The sequence below is a fragment of the Bufo gargarizans genome, chromosome 3, assembly GCF_014858855.1.
Source record: "Bufo gargarizans isolate SCDJY-AF-19 chromosome 3, ASM1485885v1, whole genome shotgun sequence".
NCBI classification, from domain to species: Eukaryota; Metazoa; Chordata; class Amphibia; order Anura; family Bufonidae; genus Bufo; species Bufo gargarizans.
Genome location: NC_058082.1, coordinates 547439838 through 547462204, shown reverse-complemented (window position 1 = coordinate 547462204; position 22367 = coordinate 547439838). Strand labels below are relative to the sequence as shown.

Sequence of the window (22367 nt, the reverse complement as noted above, 5' to 3'; positions counted from 1 at the left end):
GTAAGTTTTAGACTTGACTGTGACAAATCAATTGATGTATATCTTGACTTCTCCAAAGCATTTGATACTGTGCCACATAAAAGGTTAGCATTAGCGATGATCAAGCACCAAAGTATTCAGGTGTTTGGCCCGAAAACACATTGCTATATTCGTGTGCTCGGCCGAGCACCAGAGTATAATGGAAGTCAATTGGAGACAACCAGGCACCCCCTGCTCTGAAGAGGGAAGGCTGCCTGGTCTATTGTAAAAAGTCAGAAAGTGACAGAAACACCACCGAAATGGATCGGGAACAGCATGGGGACGATGTCTGGATGCATCTTAGACTCCCAAGTCGCTGCTGAGAACCATGTTGTCCGAGTTGTACGCCACTTTTACAGACTGATAAAAATACACACAACCCCCCCCCCCTGGGCGTGGGTAGCACCTGTGCCATCCCAGGGTACGACTCACTCTCGGCCTCCACAACATTCACCCAGTATGCAATCAGGGAAATGTAGCTTCCCTGGCCACCAGCACTTGTCCATGTGTCCATGGTTAAGTGGACCTTCCCAGTAACTGCGTTAATCAGGGCACAGGTGATGTTCTGGCACACATGCTGGTGTAAGGCAGGCACGGCACACCGTGAAAAATAGTGGCGGCTGGGGTCTGTGTACCGAGGAACGGCCGCCAACATCAGACTGAGGAAGGCCTAAGTGTCCACAAGCCTAAATGGCAACATTTCAAGGGCCAGTAATTTTGAAAGTTGCACATTTAGTGCTATGGCCTGTGGGTGGGTATTTGCGTTTGCGTCCAAATGACTGTGTTATGGACATTTAGATGCTGCGCTGGGACAGGGAAGTAAATGTTGTTCCTAATGGTTCATGTGAAGGTCCGGGTGCAAGGCGAGGGGCATCCGGGCCTGTGCCTTTGACAGGGGGTTGGCCAGCAGTGCATTACACAGGGAAAGAGGAGGCAGTGGTGTGACCCGCAGACCCAGATTGTGGACCCAGGAGTTCGGCCCACCTATTAAGTTGCTTGGATGCCATGTGGTGGATCATGCTGCTGGTGGTGTGGTTGCTAGTGTTCACGCCCCGGCTCATTTTGGTACGGCACAGGTTGCAAACTATCATTCTTTGTCATCTGCACTTTCCTCAAAAAAGCACCATACAAGGTAGATTTATGCATGGGGGTGCTCGGTGTAACGGTTGCAGGCCTGTTTGGTGTGGGCCGACTTCTCACTTTTGCAACCCCACTGCCTCTCTTCCAGCCTGTTGTGGTGCTGCAGATCCCTCCCCCTCTGTACTGCTGTCCTCGCTCGGCTTTTCACCTTCCCTTTTAGGGACCTCATCAACCACTACCTCCTCTTCCACTTCCTGACTCAGCTCATCCTCCTGACTTGACATAATCACAACCTCAGTGATTGGTAACTGTGTCTCATCATCATTCACCTCGTGAACGGATGATTGCCGTTCACCACCGTCATCTTCTTGAGACTGTGAAGGCTCAAGAGGTTGGGAATCAGGGCACGATATCTCAGGTCCCTCTTCACGTGTGCTGGGCGTGAGGACCAAATGTAATAGTGGCGCTGGAGAGAGCTCCTCGGAATATCCGAGTGTGGGATCACTCGTTTGGCAAGCCTCTGTAATGGTGGGAGGAAGGATGATCAGAGAGAGTATTCGGCTGACCAGACTCTTGACTACAGAGACTGCAGATTAGTTAAATTTTCCCTAAAGAAACAGTTTTCGGATGGTGTAATGTACAGTCGTGGCCAAAAGTTTTGAGAATGACACAAATATTAGTTTTCACAAAGTTTGCTGCTAAACTGCTTTAAGATCTTTGTTTCAGTTGTTTCTGTGATGTAGTGAAATATAATTAGACGCACTTCATACGTTTCAAAGGCTTTTATCGACAATTACATGACATTTATGAAAAGAGTCAGTATTTGCAGTGTTGGCCCTTCTTTTTCAAGACCTCTGCAATTCGACTGGGCATGCTCTCAATCAACTTCTGGGCCAATTCCTGACTGATAGCAACCCATTCTTTCATAATCACTTCTTGGAGTTTGTCAGAATTAGTGGGTTTTTGTTTGTCCACCCACCTCTTGAGGATTGACCACAAGTTCTCAATGGGATTAAGATCTGGGGAGTTTCCAGGCCATGCCTTTTTCCTGTTGCCCCAAACAATCGGAAAGAGGCTTCATCGGAGAATATGACTTTCCCCCAGTCCTCAGCAGTCCATTCACCATATTTTCTGCAGAAGATCAAGAGCAAGCTCTGCACTGGTGGCACTCCGCCCACAGCTAAATCCTCTTTAGGAGATGATCCTGGCGCTTGCTGGACTTTCCTGGAAGTCCTAAAGCCTTCTTAACAAGAATTGAACCTCTTTCCTTGAAGTTCTTGATGATCCTATAAATTGTTGATTGAGGTGCAATCTTAGTAGCTACAATATCCTTGCCTGTGAAGCCATTTTTATGCAACGCAATGATGGCTGCACGTGTTTCTTTGCAGGTCACCATGGTTAACAATGGAAGAACAATGATTTCAAGCATCACCCTCCTTTTAACAGGTCAAGTCTGCGATTTTAACCCAATCAGCCTGATATAATGATCTCCAGCCTTGTGCTCGTCAACATTCTCACCTGAGTTAACAAGACGATTACTGAAATGATCTCAGCAGGTCCTTTAAGGACAGCAATGAAATGCAGTGGAAAGATTTTTGGGGATTAAGTTAATTTTCATGGCAAAGAAGGACTATGCAATTCATCTGATCACTCTTCATAACATTCTGGAGTATATGCAAATTGTTATTATAAAAACGAATATTGTAATATGTAATTCTCAAAATTTTTGGCCACGACTGTATATGTCACAGAAAGCCACACACTATGGACACTAGATTAGGCCCAGATTTTTTGAATTTGCAATACAAACTCAGTTTTCGGATGCAGGACAGTATATGTCACAGAAACACACAGCATATGGACACTATATTAGGCCCAGATTCGTTAAATTTGCACTAAAGAAACAGTTTTCGGATGGCGTTCTATATATGTCACAGAAAGCCACACACTATGGACACTAGATTAGGCCCAGATTTTTGGAATTTGCAATACAAACTCAGTTTTTGGATGCAGGACAGAAACACACAGAATATGGACACTATATTAGGCCCAGATAATTTAAATTTATGCTAAAGAAACAGTTTTTGGTTGGAGTACTGTATATGTCACAGATGTGTATTACGCTCACACAGTACAGAGACAGTAGATGAGGACTGGCCCCTGATTATTTAAATTTACGCTAAAGAAACTGTTTTCGGATGGCGTACTGTATATGTCATTAAACACCACAGAATATGGACACTATTTTAGGCCCAGATTATTGGAATCTGCGGTACAGACAATGTTTTCTGATGTACAGACTCTTTCTGATGAACAATTAAATTGCTGCCACCACACACAATAGTCCTTAAAAGGACTTTTGGGTCTTTGAAACGTTATTCACTGGAATACATTGCGATCACAGTCTCTCTACACTATCCTGTCCCTTCCTAAGTGCAGCTCTCCCTGACTCGCAATGAGACAAACCCGGGTCATAGGGTGCCATATAGCACCTGATGATGTGTTCCAGACAACCAATCACTGTAATGCCAGCAGCCAACATGGCTACTGACATTACAGTGATAGCAGTACTTACCTGCACGTTTATTGGCTGCTTAGCAGCCGCAAAACGTGCGGGAAGGAGACTCGAGCATGGCGCTCGAGCACATGAGGTACTCGGCTGAGTACCGCCATGTGCCGAGTATAGCGATGCTCGAGCCAAACAGGTATTCAGCCGAGCATGCTCGCTCAACACTAGTTAGTATATAAAATGACAATGCTTGGACTGGGAGAAAATGTCTGTATGTGGGTAAGTAACTGGCTGATGGATAGAAAACAGAGGGTGGTTATTAATGGTACACACTCAGATTGGGTCATTGTCAGTAGCGGGGTACCACAGGGGTCAGTATTGGGCCCTATTCTCTTCAATATATTTATAAATGACCTTGTAGAAGGCTAGCACAGTAAAATATACATTTTTGCAGATGACACTACTGTAAACTGTGTAAAGTTATTAACACAGAAGAGGACAGCATACTGCTACAGAGGGATCTGGATAGATTGGAGGTTTGGGCAGAGAAGTGGCTGATGAGGTTTAACACTGACAAATGTAAGGTTATGCAAATGGATAGAGAGTGAAGTTGTTGAAAATTTGATTTGGCTGCTTCGCCAAATTTGACAAAAAAAATCAGCTTTGTGCCGAATTACTTCGTCACGAAGCATATTTCTTTGTAACTAGTGGGTGCAATGACAGGGAGCAGCGATTGCGCCGTTCCCATTATTGTACCCCTCAGATGCCACGATCATACATGATTGCGGCATCTGATGTAAAAGACAGTGAAAAAACAAACAAAAAAATAATACCTGATCCCTTTTCTCGCGACGGGCCACCTGCCGCCATCTTGCTTGAAGATCCTGGCCGAAATACTGCACGGCCCGAGATGATGTCATATGTAGCAGCACGGGATTTCGGATGGGTTCTTCAATCAAGATGGTGGCGGGCGGCCTATCACAAGCAAGTGTTTTTTCTGCATAAGTGACAGAAGATTTGCAGGAAGAGCTAGAGGGCGATGAGGAAGACCAGGCAGATGACCCCGACACACCGTGGCAGTATGCAGTTGTCTAGGCTTTTTAACATTGATGACTAGAGATGAGTGAAGTTCATCAAAGTTCAATTCGGCTGTTTCACAGAATTTTACCCAAAAATCAGCTTTGTGACGAATTGTGTCGCTCCTCGTCATTGTAGCCCTCAGATGCCACGTTCATACATATACTTGCCTGATCCATTTGCTCGCGACGTGCCACCCGCTGCTATCTTGATTGAAGGTCTAGTGCGAAATCCCGTTTGGGGCCCCAATGACGTCATTACGCCGGCCAGCACGGTGATGTCATATGTTGCCGTGCATAGGATTTCGGCTGAATCCAATGAAGATGGCGGCGGGCAGCCGATCATGAGTAAATGGATCAGATAAGTATAATGTTTTTGGTTTTTTTTTACACTATTTCAAGTTAAATCGATAAAGCATGAGGAAATTCTGCTGATGGAGCTCTTTCTGCTCCTGCCCCTCCTCATTCCTTTCCAGCAGTCATGGCAGTGGAACATGAGCGCAGAGGCCCCCCCCCAGTCAGATCTTTGTGAGGATGAGCGATGGCGCAGCGGCCAACTGACTACATAGGATGTCTCAACAGTAATTGAGCTCATCCTCCCTCTCAGCGGGTGGGAAAAAGGCCCCCATTTTATAGTGGGGGCCTTTTATAGCAAAAGTCTAACATGGTGTGGAGCCAGTAGTCATCCCTCTGCAAAATTGTGATAATACAGCTATCATTATACAAACAACTCAGCAAGTATCTGGCCATAAGCGCAAGGGATTTGGATGGGCTCCATGCCTCCATCTCCACTGAATACTGCCACGGTATGTCAGGGTCATCTGCCTGGTCTTCCTCATACTGTGACGCCCAGTCACAGGATGAGGAAGACCAGGCAGATGACCCTGACATACCGTGGCAGTACTCCTCATGCGGTTGCCACCTTACCACTCTGTGACTTGGCCATTATTTTGACTCCTTATGTGCATGCCACCTCACCACTCTGTGACTTGGCCATTATGTTGACTCCTCATGCGGTTGCCACACTCCCCACACTGTAACTGATCCACTGTGTTGACTTTCATACGGTTGCCACCTCACGACTTTGTGACTCACTACTATGTTGACTCCTCATGCGGTTTCCACCTCCCCACTCTGTGAATGACTACTGTGTTGATTCCCCATGTGGTTGCCACCCTCCCCACTTTGTGTTTGGGCCATTATGTTTACTCCTCTTGCGGTTGCAACCCTCCCTATTCTGGGACTGGGCCACTAGTATCTCTCTTTGGCATTGTTGATATCATGATTTATTTTACCCTTTTTCTGATCTGTCAGAAGGACAGAAACATGAAAAACACAACGGATCCTGTTATTGGAGCATCCATAAGGCCTGTATCATGTGGTCATTTGCATCACAATACGCTCATGATTTGGAAGCCAAAAGCAGAAGTGGGTACCAAACACAGAAGACATACAAATATTCCAATCATGTGTCATTTCTGTTTTGGATCCACTCCTGTTTTTTTTGGCCTTTGCAATACTGAATTTTGGTATCTCTTTTTTTTAGTCTAACCAGACTGTCTATTACTCTGTAATTTCTCTAGCGCCGTTCTATGGAAACAGTAGGTTTAAAGAGCACACCAAATGCTTGAAATAACTTCTTTATTAACTTCAACTTTTCTTCATATATAACACTGTCGCCTCCGCAGCAGATAGTCCATGTACAAAACACGTATTGCATAAAGTATCACAAAATGGCGGTATGCATAAGATGGTTGTTCAACTACTGTTCAATCTTGTCATTCAACATAAAATGGTGGATATATTTCTCTTTTGAGTATCTGTACTCTCACTTTAAGTTATTTAAGCACTTTATGATCTCTCAGAGAGGTATATCTGAGATTTAACAGTTCTACTGGCTAAACTGGGTTTGCAGTTTGCAGTAACTATTTGCAGATTGGTTGAGTATGATCTGGTATGGTTGTATGCAATTTGGATTGCAATATGGAAATTTAATTTGGATTGTGAACTTTTGTAGTTTGCAATTGTAGCTTGCAATTTGTATGGAATCTGGTTTGTATGCTTGCAATTTGGTGGATCTGTTAAGTAAACACATATATCTAGATAAGTATACCGTTCTAATCACAATAATAACAATATGAACATTATAAACCTGTACTAAATCCCTATTTTGGCCTCTTGTTCCCATAAGAACACAGCTCTCAGTGGAGTGAATGTCTCTTCAGCTCCTGTCTCTGGTGAATAATGATTCTAGCATCTCCTGCTAGGGGAATTCCCAGACAGGCCGTGTGTGAGGCTGGCTGTGATTGGTGAAAACTCTTGCTGTGTAAGAAGCTGGCTGTGATTGATCTAGCTATATCAAAAAGAGGCTGGGCACTCGCTATACCTGGAGTAAGTGGTACTTTATTCAATAACTATAAAACCACAATAAAGATAATTGCAATAAATACATATGTAGAAATTGGTCTGGCCAGACTGATAATAGTGGTGATAATAAATGATAAATAAATATTAAATAATAAATAAATAAATATAATTGGAATAAAAAATATATAGGTTCCCCAGTAGAACCTGATCTGTGATGAACTGATGGAAGGATTCGGCACAAATATATTCTGACTGCAATCTAACTTTAGATCCAATAATCGCATGTGCTTATTTCTTACATACAATTTTCTTGCATTTTCATAATTATAGCAATGTTCGCAAAAATATTCGCATACAGTTTTGTGTGTTTCCACGATTGTTAATGTTCACAAATATGTTCGGATGCACTTCTATAAATGTCCACCATCAATATTTAGAAATTTTTCAGAACCGTATCGTTCAATTGGAATATCGATTTGTAATGTTCGAATTAAACTAAACAATCGACTTGACACCCGACACAGTTATTTTGATTATCCTCTATATAGTGTATCTACTCACAAGCCAGGTCGATTATGGGCGGAATCCGGTGAATGCACCGTGGCGTCCCGCGTGGTAGTTGCACCAGGCCCCCCACTCCTGCTTACTCGAGAGTTTCACTAGAGGTATGTGGTATCGAAGAATGTTGGTTTCTACTGTGATGTCGAAGGCGTCCCGATTGTGATGTTCTTTATTATCATCCACTTTTAGCGAATGTGAATGTATCTCACTGGCGCCAGTGACTTCTTTACCTATTTCCGGTTCTTAGGATGACACAAACTTTAAGATCTAATTGCGATTTTTCTACCCAGAGTAAACGTTGCTGTAGATTACGGTGGTCTTTATATTTTACAGGAGGATCCAAAACCGAACACGTTTCGGGGCTCTAGGTGGAACTTTTCTTCTCCTGATGAAGGGGACTCATTCTGTGCCCTGAAACGCGTAGAGCTCTCTGTTCCTGCTGTTTTATAAATAAAAGGAATTTGCAAGAAGTACCGAGTTTAGAACTGCCACCTCTTCCTAAGACCATTGAAGCGATCCAGGATTGGGAGGAAACTTTTTTGGGTGTCTTGAGCTTTATCCCTCAAAATTTCCTCCCTGTGAAGTGAGTGGAGAATACTATTATTTATTTGATTTTATCAAGTATATGCAATTTTATTAATTATATACTGTTTTATCCGCTTATATACATAGGCCCTTACGGGTCCAAAACCTGGTAGTACCAGTTTATACCTGCACTTTCTGATCTCTGTGCAAGACATCCACTCAGGAACTGAGGGTTTAGGGTTTTATTTCGTTTTACTGCTATTACCACGATCCAGTAAACAAAGAACTGGTCCTAATACCTATAGACTTCCAGTGCAACGTTTAATTCTTATCACTGATCCGCACGGGTTGAATATATATACCTCATAAATATGGCTATTGTCTCCTTTCCCTTTTGACTGGCGCCGAACATTGTGGTTTCTTCAGCCTACTTTTTTCTTCTATACCCCATGTATGTGTTGAACTTGTTCACACCATTGACCACATCTGTCTGCCTATCAAATACCTGACTTTACTCTTTGACCTACTTCATCCTATTCTTACCTCCTCTGGCGCCCTGCAACTAATTATATAGACTCCTTGGATTTGGTCCCAAGTAAGTCTTGTGATTAACCCTCTACATTTTTTTCTCTTATACCTGTACCACTGAGGAAGCCTCTTTTTGATATATTTAGCTTTTTATAGATTGGGTGAATCTGTTGGCTGAGAGCACCCGTCCAGGAAGTGCTACCTATATTGATTATTCAAATCCATTTTTTCTGTGATTGATCTAGTCTTCTGCCCAGCAACAACAGATTAACACTATGCTTTCTGTTGTTTCTGCTGTGTCACTGAGCTTACCTTACATTACAAAATGAATCTTAAATACATATTATCTTTTTCTGCTTCTGTGAACACAAAATATAACAGTTATATGACAACCAAATAAAATGTCACAGCAAATAACTCTGCTTTTGTCTTTGACACGTAAACATAAGAACTATATTAAGGTAACTAGCAGGTTTAGCTGTATACACATATAAGCTATACTAGCAACTTAGGACAGGTCCTAGCTGGCCAGCTACAGACCATGTAAAGGAAGAAGCTCAAAAGACAGGACCTGATTTTTGGAGTTGTTCCTCTGACGAATGAGAAGAAGGGAAAAATAGCCAGCGACTTCAACACAAACTTACTGCTGACACCCTCTCTACTCTGTCAGAGGGACACTACTTCTGTCAGCGTGTAATAGAACAGGTTTTGTAGAAATCTATGTGGAATCAGCTGACAACGGTGTAAAAGGAGTGCGCTCTTTCACGCTATAGTAGAATCTTGGGCTGCTGCACGGTTCTTTATACCTGGCGCTAACATTGACCTGTAAGGCTGAGTTCACACTTGAGTTATTTGGTCAGTTTTTGGCCCCATAACTGACCAAATAAGTGAAGTGTGAAGTGATACTAAGAGCGACGCCTCAAAAAGCCTTCACTTTCAATCTTTTTTGTCCAGATATTGCCCCATATCACTTCTTCCCTTTGCCTCAAAGCTACTTGAGCAACATGTCCATTCTGAACTGTCCTCTCACTTCTCCTCCTGCTGCCTGCTTGACTAGCTACAATCTGGATTCCGACCCCACCACTCAACTGAGACTGCCCTTACCAAAGTCACCAATGACCTACTAACAGCCAAAACAAAAAAAAATATGACTCTGTCCTCCTTCTCCTTGACCTGTCCTCTGCCTTTGACACCATTGACCACTCTCTTCTGTTACAAACCCTCATCTCTTGGCATCACTGACCTGGCCCTCTCCTGGATCACATCTTACCTCACAAACCGGATGTTTAGTGTCTCCCACTCTCACACCACCTCCTTGTCTCATTCCCTCAAGGCTCTGTCCTAGGACCCCTGCTCTTCTCTATCTACACTTTTGGCCTGGGACAGCTTATAGAGTCCCATGGCTTTCAGTATCACTTTTATGCTGACAACACAAAAATCTACCTCTCTGGTCCAGACATCACTACCTTACTATCCAGAATCCCACAATGCCTATCTTCCATATCCTCCTTCTCCTCTCGCTTTCTAAAACTTAACATGGATAAAACAGAATTCATCATCTTTCCCACATCTTGCTCATCCTCTCCAACAGACCTATCTATCACGATCAATGAATGCACACTTACCCCGGTCAACCAAGTCTGCTGTCTTGGAGTGACCTTGGATTCTGGCCTCTCCTTCCGACCACACATCCAAGCCCTTTCCACCACTTGCCGCCTTCAATTCAAAAACATCTCCCGCATCTGATCTTTCTTCAACTTTGAGTCTGCGAAAATGCTTGTACATGCCCTCATCGTCTCCCGCCTAGACTATTGCAACATTCTCCTCTGTGGCCTTCCATCCAGCACTCTCGCACCCCTCTAATCTATCCTCAACTCTTCTGCCCGACTAATCCACCTCTCACCCTGTTACCCCTCTGCCAATTCCTTCTCTGGCTCCCCATTGCCAAGCAAATTCAGTTCAAAATACTAACAAATACATACAAGGCCGTCCACAACCTGTCCCCTCCCTACATCTCTGAGCTACTCTCCTGATACATCCCCACACACAACCTCTGATCCTCACAAGACCTCCTTCTCTCCTCTCCTCTTATCACCTCTTCCCACAATCACCTCCAAGATTTCTCCCGTGCATCCCCCATACTCTAGAACTTGCTAGCCCAACATATCAGACTCTCACCGACAGTGGAATCCTTCAAATTAAACCTAAAAACCCACCTCTTCAGACAAGCCTACAACCAGTGACCCTGCTGCCTCTATACCGCCATGACCAACTCAACCCGCACCTACTGTGTCCTTCTCCCATACCTTGTAGATTGTAAGCCTCGCGGGCATGGCCCTCTTCTGTACCAGTTTGTAACTTGTCTTGTTTATGATTAGTGCAATTGTCTATATTATGTATGTGCACCGCTTATCATATGTACAGCGCTATGGAATGAATGGCACTTTAATAATAAATAATAATAATAATCTGCATGTCATACGGACTCACAGTATTATTTCACTACCATAGAAGACCCCCTATGTGTGTTACTGCAAGGCTCAGTGTTCTACCCCACTATAAAGGCTCTTTGCAGCCAGGAAATAGCTGTTTTTTAAAGGGAATCTGTCACCTATTTTGACCATATAAAACCGTTAACATAGCAATGTGCAATAAAGTACCTTCTTACCTACATGTGTCTTCTTTCTTTTATTCAACTTTTCATTCTTATAAAAAAGTGATTTTTCTGATATGCAAATGAAGTCTCAAGGTGCCCAGAGGGGCGTTATTACTCTGCTCTAGTGCCCAGCAACGCCCCCCTGCAGTGCCCAGCTGGCCTCCTAAGAAATAAATGTCCTCCCGCATACTTGCCGAACGGTGCCCCCCCCCCCCCCCTCCCCACTACGTCATTTAATTTATTCACTGCACGCACCGGCTTTATATGGTCAAAATAGGTGACAGATTCCCTTTAACATACATTGTCGCAAATAAATACTGATGGAATAGAATTTTTTTAATATTTGCTCATTTCTAATTGTTATATAAATTCTGGAAGAAACAATATCTAACATTCAGAGATTAGATACAAATAGATGTTGCGGGCATTAGGCTGATTATAGAACAAGCCTATCTATTACTGTCATATAGAAATACAAGGTACATGGGGCAGAGAGCAAAATTAGTGTCAGTTTTGTCAGTTGCGTATCATTTTGGTGCATTTTTTGCTGTGATTTTTGTATCTATATTTTTTCATCTGCACAATGTATCATTTTGTGTAAGATGTTCTTGTGGTGCATGCGGTCCGCCCCGGCAAACTCCATTGTATGCATTTTTTGCTGGGGATTGCCGTTGTCTGCGGACCGCATACGGAGGAATTGCTCACCCGGTTATAGACACGCTACAGTGTCTGGGTTTGGAGCATTTTCACCCGTTTAGGCCACTTTTTTCTGTGAGTTTTTGTTCTATAATCAGACTAATGCCCGCAACATCTATTTGTATCTAATCTCTGAATGTTAGATATATATACCAAATTTTTCACCCTATAAGACGCACCTAGGTTTTTGGGGAGGAAAATAATAAAAAAAAAATTGAACCAAAAGGTGTGCTTTTGGTGGTTTTGGAACTAATGGTGGTCTGTGGGTGGCACTATTACTGGGGTTCTGTGAAGGACACTGTTATGGGGGGAACTGTGGATGACGGACACTGTTATGGGGGGATCTGTGGATGACGGACGCTGTTATGGGGGGATCTGTGGATGACGGACACTGTTATGGGGGGATCTGTGGATGACGGACACTGTTATGGGGCGATCTGTGGATGACGGACACTGTTATGGGGGGGATCTGTGGATGACGGACACTGTTATGGGGGGGGATTTGTGGATGACGGACACTGTTATGGGGGGGATCTGTGGATGACGGACACTGTTATGGGGGGGATCTGTGGATGACGGACACTGTTATGGGGGGATCTGTGGATGACGGACAGTGTTATGGGGTGATCTGTGGATGACGGACACTGTTATGGGGTGATCTGTGGATGACGGACACTGTTATGGGGGGAACTGTGGATGACGGACACTGTTATGGGGGGATCTGTGGATGACGGACGCTGTTATGGGGGGGATCTGTGGATGAAGGACACTGTTATGGGGGGATCTGTGGATGACGGACACTGTTATGGGGGGATCTGTGGATGACGGACACTGTTATGGGGGGATCTGTGGATGACGGACACTGTTATGGGGGGATCTGTGGATGACAGACACTGTTACAGGGGGGGGATCTGTGGATGGCACTGTTACAGGGGGGATCTGTGGATGGCACTGTTACAGGGGTGATCTGTGGATGACGGACACTGTTATGGGGTGATCTGTGGATGACGGACACTGTTATGGGGGGAACTGTGGATGACGGACACTGTTAAGGGGGGATCTGTGGATGACGGACGCTGTTATGGGGGGGATCTGTGGATGAAGGACACTGTTATGGGGGGGATCTGTGGATGACAGACACTGTTATGGGGGGATCTGTGGATGACGGACACTGTTATGGGGGGATCTGTGGATGACGGACACTGTTATGGGGGGGATCTGTGGATGACAGACACTGTTACAGGGGGGGGATCTGTGGATGGCACTGTTACAGGGGGGATCTGTGGATGGCACTGTTACAGGGGGATCTGTGGCTTGCACTGTTACAGGGGGGATCTGTGGATGGCACTGTTACAGGGGGGATCTGTGGCTGGCACTGTTATATATGTGCCATCCACAGACACCCCACCCCATAACAGTGCCATCCACAGCCCCCCAGCCCATAACGGTGGCATCCACAGACCCCCCCCCTTAACTGTGCCATCCACGGATCAGCCCCCCCCCTGCCGCCGCCCCCCCAGTATTCAAATATAAAATGTCTTATTCAATTAAAATGTATTAGATATGCCCCCTCACTCCTAAATTCCTAATAATACCTTACATCCTATTCCTAGGTTCTGTAATGCCGGCAGGCCGGGCGGGCGGCCGGCGCGTCCCTCACTGACATCACTTGCCTACGCCGCCTGCTTCATTCATAAAGTAGGCGGCGCAGGCACGTGACATCAAGGAGTTACGCTGCCGCCCGCCCGGCCTGCATTACAGAACCTAGGAATAGGATGTAAGGTACTATTAGGAATTTAGGAGTGAGGGGGCATATCTAATACATTTTAATTGAATAAGACATTTAATATTAGTATACCGGAGCGGCGGGGCTATAGTACACTGACTGCACTGCCCCGCTTCTATTCCCGGCCCCCAGCTCCTCCTCCCAGCTCTCTCTACATAGCATCCAGCGATGTTAAATTGTCAGCATTCGCCCCATAAGACACAGGGGCATTTCCCCCCCATTTTTTGGGGGGGAAAAGTGCGTCTTATGGGGCGAAAAATACTGTAATCTATTTTTGGTTATGTAATTTATATAACATATAATCATATATACGTGTGATATGTGTTACTAACACTCAAGTGGATTATGTTCATGTTATCATTTTTCTGTGCATGCTGTCATAACAAATGTATAGGTTTTTCCTCCCACTTTTTGCACTTTCTCTTATTTTTTCATCTCCCTTTTTTTCCCCTCCCTTTTTATATCAATTGATTCCAATTCTCTACATCTATACCCCCCCTTTGTGTACACTTACACACATACACCTACACACTGCTGACCACTATTATATACACACACATCCACATCCTAATAAGTACATAACACTCACTATTTCAGCATTATATACAGGCCACACCTCCATTTTATTCTCCATTTAATCTATAGACATTTCCTTTCTTTCTCCCCTACATATAATATTAGTGGAACATTTCCCCCCTTCACCACAAGATGGCAGTGTGTGACCATAACATTGTGTATTCTCCTCCTACTGGAGGACGCACGTGACGTGCCCCTACTGCCAGAACTACGCTGGATTCCGAGTGAAACAACACGCATGCGCTCTGCACGTGTGACCTCATCACGCTGTGCACTGCAGCGCCGCCCACATGCTGCACGTCCTTCCCTCCCTCACAGATCAGTGCAGGTAAGCGCCTCATGGATGCCTGCCCTCCTCCTTTAGATGCTACTTGTGGTTTCTGCCCCATGTCCTGTCTATACAGACTGTCACCTCTATTTCACCAACTGCCCCCCCAGTAATTATCCAAACCAAAGGGTGTGTGGCTTAACATTGTGTCAAAATGTGGCTCCCAGTATTAAGTGCCCCACATTAGTGCTCCCCAGTAATAGCAATGCCTCTATTAATGCCCCCCAGAATGCATAATGCCCTCTCATTAGTACTCCCAGTAATAGTAATACCCCCCATTAGTGCCCTCAGTAATAATAATGCCCCCTAGTAATAGTAATGCCCCCATTAGTGCCCTCAGTAATAGTAATGCCCCCCCATTAGTGCCCCCTAGTAATAGTAATGCCCCCCTAGTAATAGTATTGCCCCCCATTAGTGCCCCCTAGTAATAGTAATGCCCCCATAAGTGCCCCCTAGTAATAGTAATGACCCCATTAGTGCCCCCTAGTAATAGTAATGCCCCCATTAGTGCCCCCTAGTAATAGTAATGCCCCCATTAGTGCCCCCCTAGTAATAGTATTGCCCCCTAGTAATAGTAATGCCCCTAGTAATGCCCCATAAGTGCCCCCTAGTAATAGTAATGCCCCATTAGTGCCTCCTAGTAATAGTAAAGCCCCCATTAGTGCCCCCTAGTAATAGTAATGTCCCCATAAGTGTCCCCTAGTAATAGTAATACCCCCATTAGTGCCCCCCTAGTAATAGTATTGCCCCCATTAGTGCCCCCTAGTAATAGTAATGCCCCCCATTAGTGCCCCCCTAGTAATAGTATTGCCCCCCCATTAGTGCCCCCTAGTAATAGTAATGCCCCTAGTAATGCCCCATAAGTGCCCCCTAGGAATAGTAATGCCCCCATTAGTGCCTCCTAGTAATAGTAATACCCCCATTAGTGCCCCCCTAGTAATAGTATTGCCCCCATTAGTGCCCCCCTAGTAAAAGTATTGCCCCCATTAGTGCCCCCTAGTAATAGTAATGCCCCCTAGTAATAGTAATGCCCCCATAAGTGCCCCCTAGTAATAGTAATGCCCCCATTAGTGCCCCCTAGTAATAGTAATGCCCCATTAGTGCCCCCTAGTAATAGTAATGCCCCCATAAGTGTCCCCTAGTAATAGTAATGCCCCCATTAGTGCTCCCCAGTAATAGTAATGCCCCCATTAGTGCTCCCCAGTAATACTAATGCCCCCATTAGTGCCCCCAGAATGCATAATGCCCCCATTAGTGCACCCAGTAATATTAATGCCTCCATTACTGCCACCCAATATTAATAATGCCCCCATCTCTGCTTGTGTAAAAGAAGAAAAAAAGCTCACCTCCTCCACTTAATGGCTGGAAGCTCAGGACAGGACCAGTGCTCCAGCGTGATGTGGCCCTGACCTGAGCTTCCAGCCATCAAATGGTGGAGGTGAGTTTTTTTATTTTCTTAAGACTGGTGTGGGGCGGGGGTTAAAGGCTGTATGATCCCTCATCATAGGTGCACATTGTCAGAAAGGGCACACTGGTATCTCAGCTCCGGCCTCTCTGTGCAGCAGTCCCCGGAGCGCATTGACTTTTATCTCAGCTCCGGCCTCTCTGTGCAGCAGCCCCCGGAGCGCATTGACTTTTATCTCAGCTCCGGCCTCTCTGTGCAGCAGCCCCCGGAGCGCATTGACTTTTATCTCAGCTCCGGCCTCTCTGTGCAGCAGTCCCCGGAGCGCATTGACTTTTATCTCAGCTCCGGCCTCTCTGTGCAGCAGCCCCCGGAGCGCATTGACTTTTATCTCAGCTCCGGCCTCTCTGTGCAGCAGCCCCCGGAGCGCATTGACTTTTATCTCAGCTCCGGCCTCTCTGCGCCGGCAGCCTCCGGAGCGCATTGACTATTATCTCAGCCCCGGCCTCCTCATCGCAGCAACCCCCGGAGCGCATTGACTTTTATCTCAGCCCCGGCCTCCTCATCGCAGCAGCCCCCGAGAGCATTGACTTTTATCTCCACTCCGGCCTCTCTGTGCAGCAGCCCCCGGAGTGCAGCGACTGTTATCTCAGCCCCGGCCTCTCTGCGCAGCAGCCTCCGGACACATTGACTTTTATCTCGGTTGATCTTCAGCCTGATTGTCTCAGGTGAGGAGGCTCTCCCTCCTCTCTATAAAGGTAAACTCAACAGTGTTACTGAAACAGTCACGAGTAAGGGCTGAGATTGAATTGCGCCCGAAACATGTAGACTCTGCTTTTTGTACCTGGATTTTATTGAATATCGAATAAAGCCTTTTTGGATTACCACAACCTGGACAAAACCTCTTTTTCCATATTTTCGTCATTTCTCCTGATTCGGGTGAAGGAGTTGTTCCGTGCTATAACAGTGGAATCCTTGGCAGGTGAGAGCTGTTCAAATCTTTGATTTTTTCACACTATTAAAACATTGTATAAAAAATTGAAAAAAATACATTGAAAAAATAAAAATGGAGGTAATAGTAGGCAATAAAAATGAGGGTAAGGTGACCCTATGTAGGTGATCTCGGCTTTGTGGCAAATGTTTAGGAGTGACTGAAAATGCTGATGAACTGTAGCTGGCAGTTGATAATGTTCTACAGCATCGCAGGATATAGCTGTTGGTGTATAGTGCTTTCCTGGATACTTTGTTGCAGTTACTGTTAGTAGTCAGAGTCTCCTCCCGATAGGTTTATTCCGTAGACCAGGCATGTCCAAAGTCCGGCCAGGAGTAAAGTGGCCCCCCAGAGGTTTTATTGAATCGTTGGTATTCCAGCCCCCGGCCCCTCTCACCAGTCACCGCCAGCTCACCGGGAGCCCACAGCTTACAGGAAGAGGCTGCATCAGCAAAGGCCAAATCTCGCGGCGACGTCCGAGATCACGCAAGATTTGGTCTTTGCCTTCACAAAGAAGGAAAGCCGAGATCTCACAACGTCCGAGATCTCGCGGGATTTGGGCTCAGGGAGAAGGAAAGCCCAAATCGCAGATGTCACGAGATCTCGGACATCGAAAGATCTCGGCTTTTCTTCTCTGTAGTAAGGCCAGAATATATATGTCTTACAGAATAGGTAGGATTCTCTTTGTTTTACATTGTAAATTATGGGAACTATCTTATAAATGTCTACACTATGAGGCCCATATCCAAAGAGTTCTCCTCACAGTCTAGATTGCACCCTTCTCAGGTTGGCCTCTCTGATTAGGTCAGTTACATAAATGGCTAGGCCAGGCCTGCTCCCCCGCTCCCCACTACACTTTACCATGGCTACCAGGACTTTAGCGTCCCGGCAGCCATGGTAACCATTCAGAAAAAGCTAAACGTTGGATCCGGCAATGCGCCGAAACGACGTTTAGCTTTAGGCCGGACCGGATCAATGCCTTTCAATGGGCATTAATTCCGGATCCGGCCTTGCGGCAAGTGTTCAGGATTTTTGGCCGGAGCAAAAAGCGCAGCATGCTGCGGTATTTTCTCTGGACAAAAAACGTTCCGGTCCTGAACTGAAGACATCCTGACATCCTCATTCTCTCCATTCAGAATGCATTAGGATAAAACTGATCAGGATTCTTCCGGCATAGAGCCCCGACGACGGAACTCTATGCCGGAAGAAAAGAACGCAGGTGTGAAAGAGCCCTAACTGCACATACACTATCTCACTCTGACTGAATGGCCAGGAGGATGGCAGCAAATCCCCAATACAGTTCAACCTCAACCTTGTTGCATAGTTTTCTACACAGAACCTATAAGAGAGAAAAGGAAACATGTCTTAGCTCTAGCAGCACACACAGCACAAGGCATGTATGTTACATTGCAGCTTTTCTCTGCAAGTACATGCAAACAGTACAAAAAAACAGTATAAAAACAGAATATATTAAGCGGGTTGTGCAGGCAGTATATGGTATATTGATGACTTATCCTCAGGATAGGTCATTAATATCTGATTGGTGGGGTCCCACACCTGGAACCCCCGCTGTTAGGCAGTTTGAAGAGGAGGCAACGCTCCATGCCAGCTCTGCTTCCTCTTCATTATACTGCATGTTGTCTCCATTGCAGCGGTGAAGGAAAGAGTACTTGTAATTACACTGGGCCTCCAAAACTTTCAAGACGATGGGCAGTGTAATGAAGGGGCTGACTCCTTGGAATCCCACTGATCAGATATTGATGACCTATCCTGACAATAGGTCATCAATATATACTGCCTGGACAACCCCTTTTAAGATTTGTTTAACATCACACATTTTAAACTCTTTGTTCTCTAGAAGTATCCTAGTGGGACACTACAAGACACCACAGCTTACAGGAAGAGGCTGCATCAGCAAAGGCCAAATCTCGCGGCGACGTCCGAGATCACGCGAGATTTGGTCTTTGCCTTTACAGAGAAGGAAAGCCGAGATTTGTCTCGGGATTTGGGCTCAGGGGGAAGGAAAGCCCAAATCTCAGATGTCACGAGATCTCTGACGTCACGAGATCTCAGACATCGCGAGATCTCGGCTTTTCTTCTCTGTAGTAAGGCCAGAATATCGGTCTTTAAGTTCATCCCCTGTATCTCAGCTCAGATTTTTTGGGGAAGCCAGGGTCACAGAGTTGTGGGTGGCTGATTCATTTACCCACCGTTTTAGTCACACTTTTCATACATCACGTGCCCTTCTCTTTGTTTATAGGAGTTTTCCTGTTCTTTTATATTGGTGGCCTATCCTTGTACCTCCAATGTTGGAAGCAAATGGGAGCAGTGCTACAGCATTTTTACTAGTTCCAACCACTACACAGGAGAAAGAGCTCTGAATTTCCAGCACCATCTGCAGCTATAAAAAGTACTGGAAAACCCTTTTAAAGTGTTGCTGGATTTTTTAAAATATTTTTATATGTCCCAGCGACATATGAAAGGTTTTCATTAGTGGGGGTCTGAGTGCCCCCACTGATCACTATAACAGGAGAGTGAGGCACTCACATTAAGTTGCAGTTTGTTGAGGTCTCCTACCTCCACGGTCACATTACCCCCAGAGGACATTTATACAGTGTGAAAAAATGTATTAAAACATTTCTGGCTGCGTTCTAGCGCTGAGTTCCAGGTCCAAACATCATAATCAAAGTCATCACCAATTAACGTTGCCTTTCCTTCTCCCTGCGCCTCCACACTTACAGCCACAAGGCCAGGGCGACCATAAGGGCTATTGAGCCTATTTGAGTCTATTGAGGAAAAAAAACACACACTTGCAGGCTGGGCTGTGAACTAAAGCAGAAAAGGGGGCATAATCCGAATCAGTGGTAGCAAGCTGTCATACCCTTCATTAACCCCTCACTGTACGTCACTGGGCTAGAATCTGATTGTGCTCCTAGTACTCTCTACAAATAACTTCTTATCTGGCCAATTTTTATAATGGCAACTACAAATAAGAAACGAAAAGTTGACAGTGAGGGACGCCGCTTCTAGGACAGGTGGAAAGTGGAATATTTTTTCACTGAAATACGGAATCACTGTGTTTGTCTAATATGCCAAGAGACTGTGGCTGTTAATAAGGAATTTAATGTCAAGAGACACTACCAGTCGAGACACAGCACATCCGACAAGCTAACAGGGCGCGACCGCAGTGACAAGGTGAAGCAACTTGAAGCTGTTTTAATGTCACAACAGCGATTTTTTACAAGAGCCCTTGACGCTGGGTTCACACCTAGGCGTTTCTCAGACGCGCGTTTCTATGCGCGTTTTTGTCGCGCGTTTTATGCGCGTTTTTTTTAATAGTGAACGCGTGTTTGACGCGCGTTTGGGTGATTGACAGCAGTGTTGTCCAAAGAGTCTATGGCCCAAACGCGCGTCAAACGCGCCAAAAAAAGCTCCTGTACTTGTTTGAGCGTCGGGCGTTTTACAGCGCGATCGTACGCGCTGTAAAACGCCCAGGTGTGAACCCTTCCCATAGGGAATCATTGGTTCTTGCCTATTGTGCGTTTTACAGCGCGTGGGAACGCGCTGTAAAACGCTCAGGTGTGAACCCAGCGTGAGTCAAATGAAAATGCCACAAGGGCTAGCTATGAGGTAACAACGTTAATTGCTAAAAATTGCAAATATTTTGCTGAGGGTGACTTTATTAAAGAATGCGTTATGAAAATGGTGCAGAATATCTGTCCCGAGAAGAAGTCAGAGTTTTCCAACATTTGCCTGGCTCGTAACACTGTGTAACAGATTTATTTGTTTCTGTTAGTTCTGCCATAGATTACATGAAACTGCCTTGGAACAAAGTTACTGGGATAATTACTGATGGGGCACCTGCCATGGCTGGTGAACGAAGTGGATTATCAACCCTAATCTGTAACAAGGTGATCAAAGAAGGAGGCAAAGCTATTAAACTGCATTGTATTATTCATCAACAAGTTCTCTGTGCTAAACATCTCAAATATGACCATGTTATGAAACCGGTGCTAAAGACCATTAATTTTATTCGCTCTAGAGCCCTGTGCCACCGCCAGTTTAAACAGTTTCTACTGGATATCCAGGCTGAATACGAAGATGTTTTATATCATAACGATGTAAGATGGCTCAGTCGAGGGTCTGCACTGCAGCATTTCTACTCTCTCAGCAAAGAAATTGGAGAATTCTTGGAAACAAAGGGACAACCGATGCGAGAACTATCTGATCCTATTTGGCTGGCTGATTTAGGGTTTCTAGTCGACATAACAAAGCATCTGAATGTACTGAACACGAGTCTTCAGGGCAAAGATGCAGCGGTGAACCAGCTTTATTCACACCTCAAAGCCTTTGGAACAAAGCTGCAACTTTTCCAGAAGCATTTGTCACAAACACCGCCCAATACCATTCATTTTTCAGTGTTGCAGGAAATAATTAACAGTTTTCCACAGGATATCAGTGTGCAAACTAGCAGGTATGCAGCAGACATCGTATCTCTTGCTGGGGAGTTTAGACGGCGCTTTCAAGATTTTGCAGCTATTGAAAAGGAGATCACCCTTTTCTCCTCTCCATTCTCTGTTGACCCCGACAATGCTCCAGATCAGCTGCAGCTCGAGCTCATTGACCTGCATTGTGACAGTGAGTTACGCAGTCGGCACCAACAGCTCTCTCTTGTGAAATTTTACAGCCAACTGGATAAGAGCCGTTTTAAAGAGATTCGAACATTGGCGAAGAAAATGCTGAGCTTGTTTGGCTCAACATATTTGTGTGAGAAGACATTCTCTGTTATGAACCTTAACAAGAATCGCATGCGGACAAGACTAAGTAACTCTCACTTGCGTGATATTTTGCGCATCAAAACCACAGCCTTTGAACCAGATCTAGCCTATCTGCTGCAGTCCAGATCTCAGTTTCACCCTTCACATTAGTGCAGCAAGATTTTTTTCAGTTGAAATGAATACATTGTAAAATCTCAGTTAAAGGGAACCTTTCATCAACTTTATGCTAATCTCACTGAGGGCAACATAAATTAGTGACAGAAATGCTGATGTCAGCGGTGTGCCCCTCATGAGCGAAAAGTAAGTAGTTGCTGAGAACCAGCATCATAATCATTGCAGCCCAGGCCTTGAAAAGAGTCAAATCTACCTGAGAAGAGTCCTGGTTATTCATAATCTCCTGCTCTCCCTGTCCATCTGCTGATGACTGACAGTTCTCTCCTAGACAAAAAGGGAACTTGGTAGAAGACGGTCAGTCATCAGCAGGCGGGCG

General features: G+C 45.1%; 1 long non-coding RNA gene across 1 annotated transcript; it reads left to right on the top strand.

The window, feature by feature from the left end:
* The first annotated feature begins 16198 nt into the window (after positions 1-16198).
* Positions 16199-21536, top strand: LOC122932743. The gene is made up of 3 exons (XR_006388336.1): positions 16199-17090; positions 20896-21010; positions 21142-21536. It is a non-coding gene; the product is annotated as an uncharacterized LOC122932743 (long non-coding RNA).
* The last annotated feature ends 831 nt before the right edge of the window (positions 21537-22367 follow it).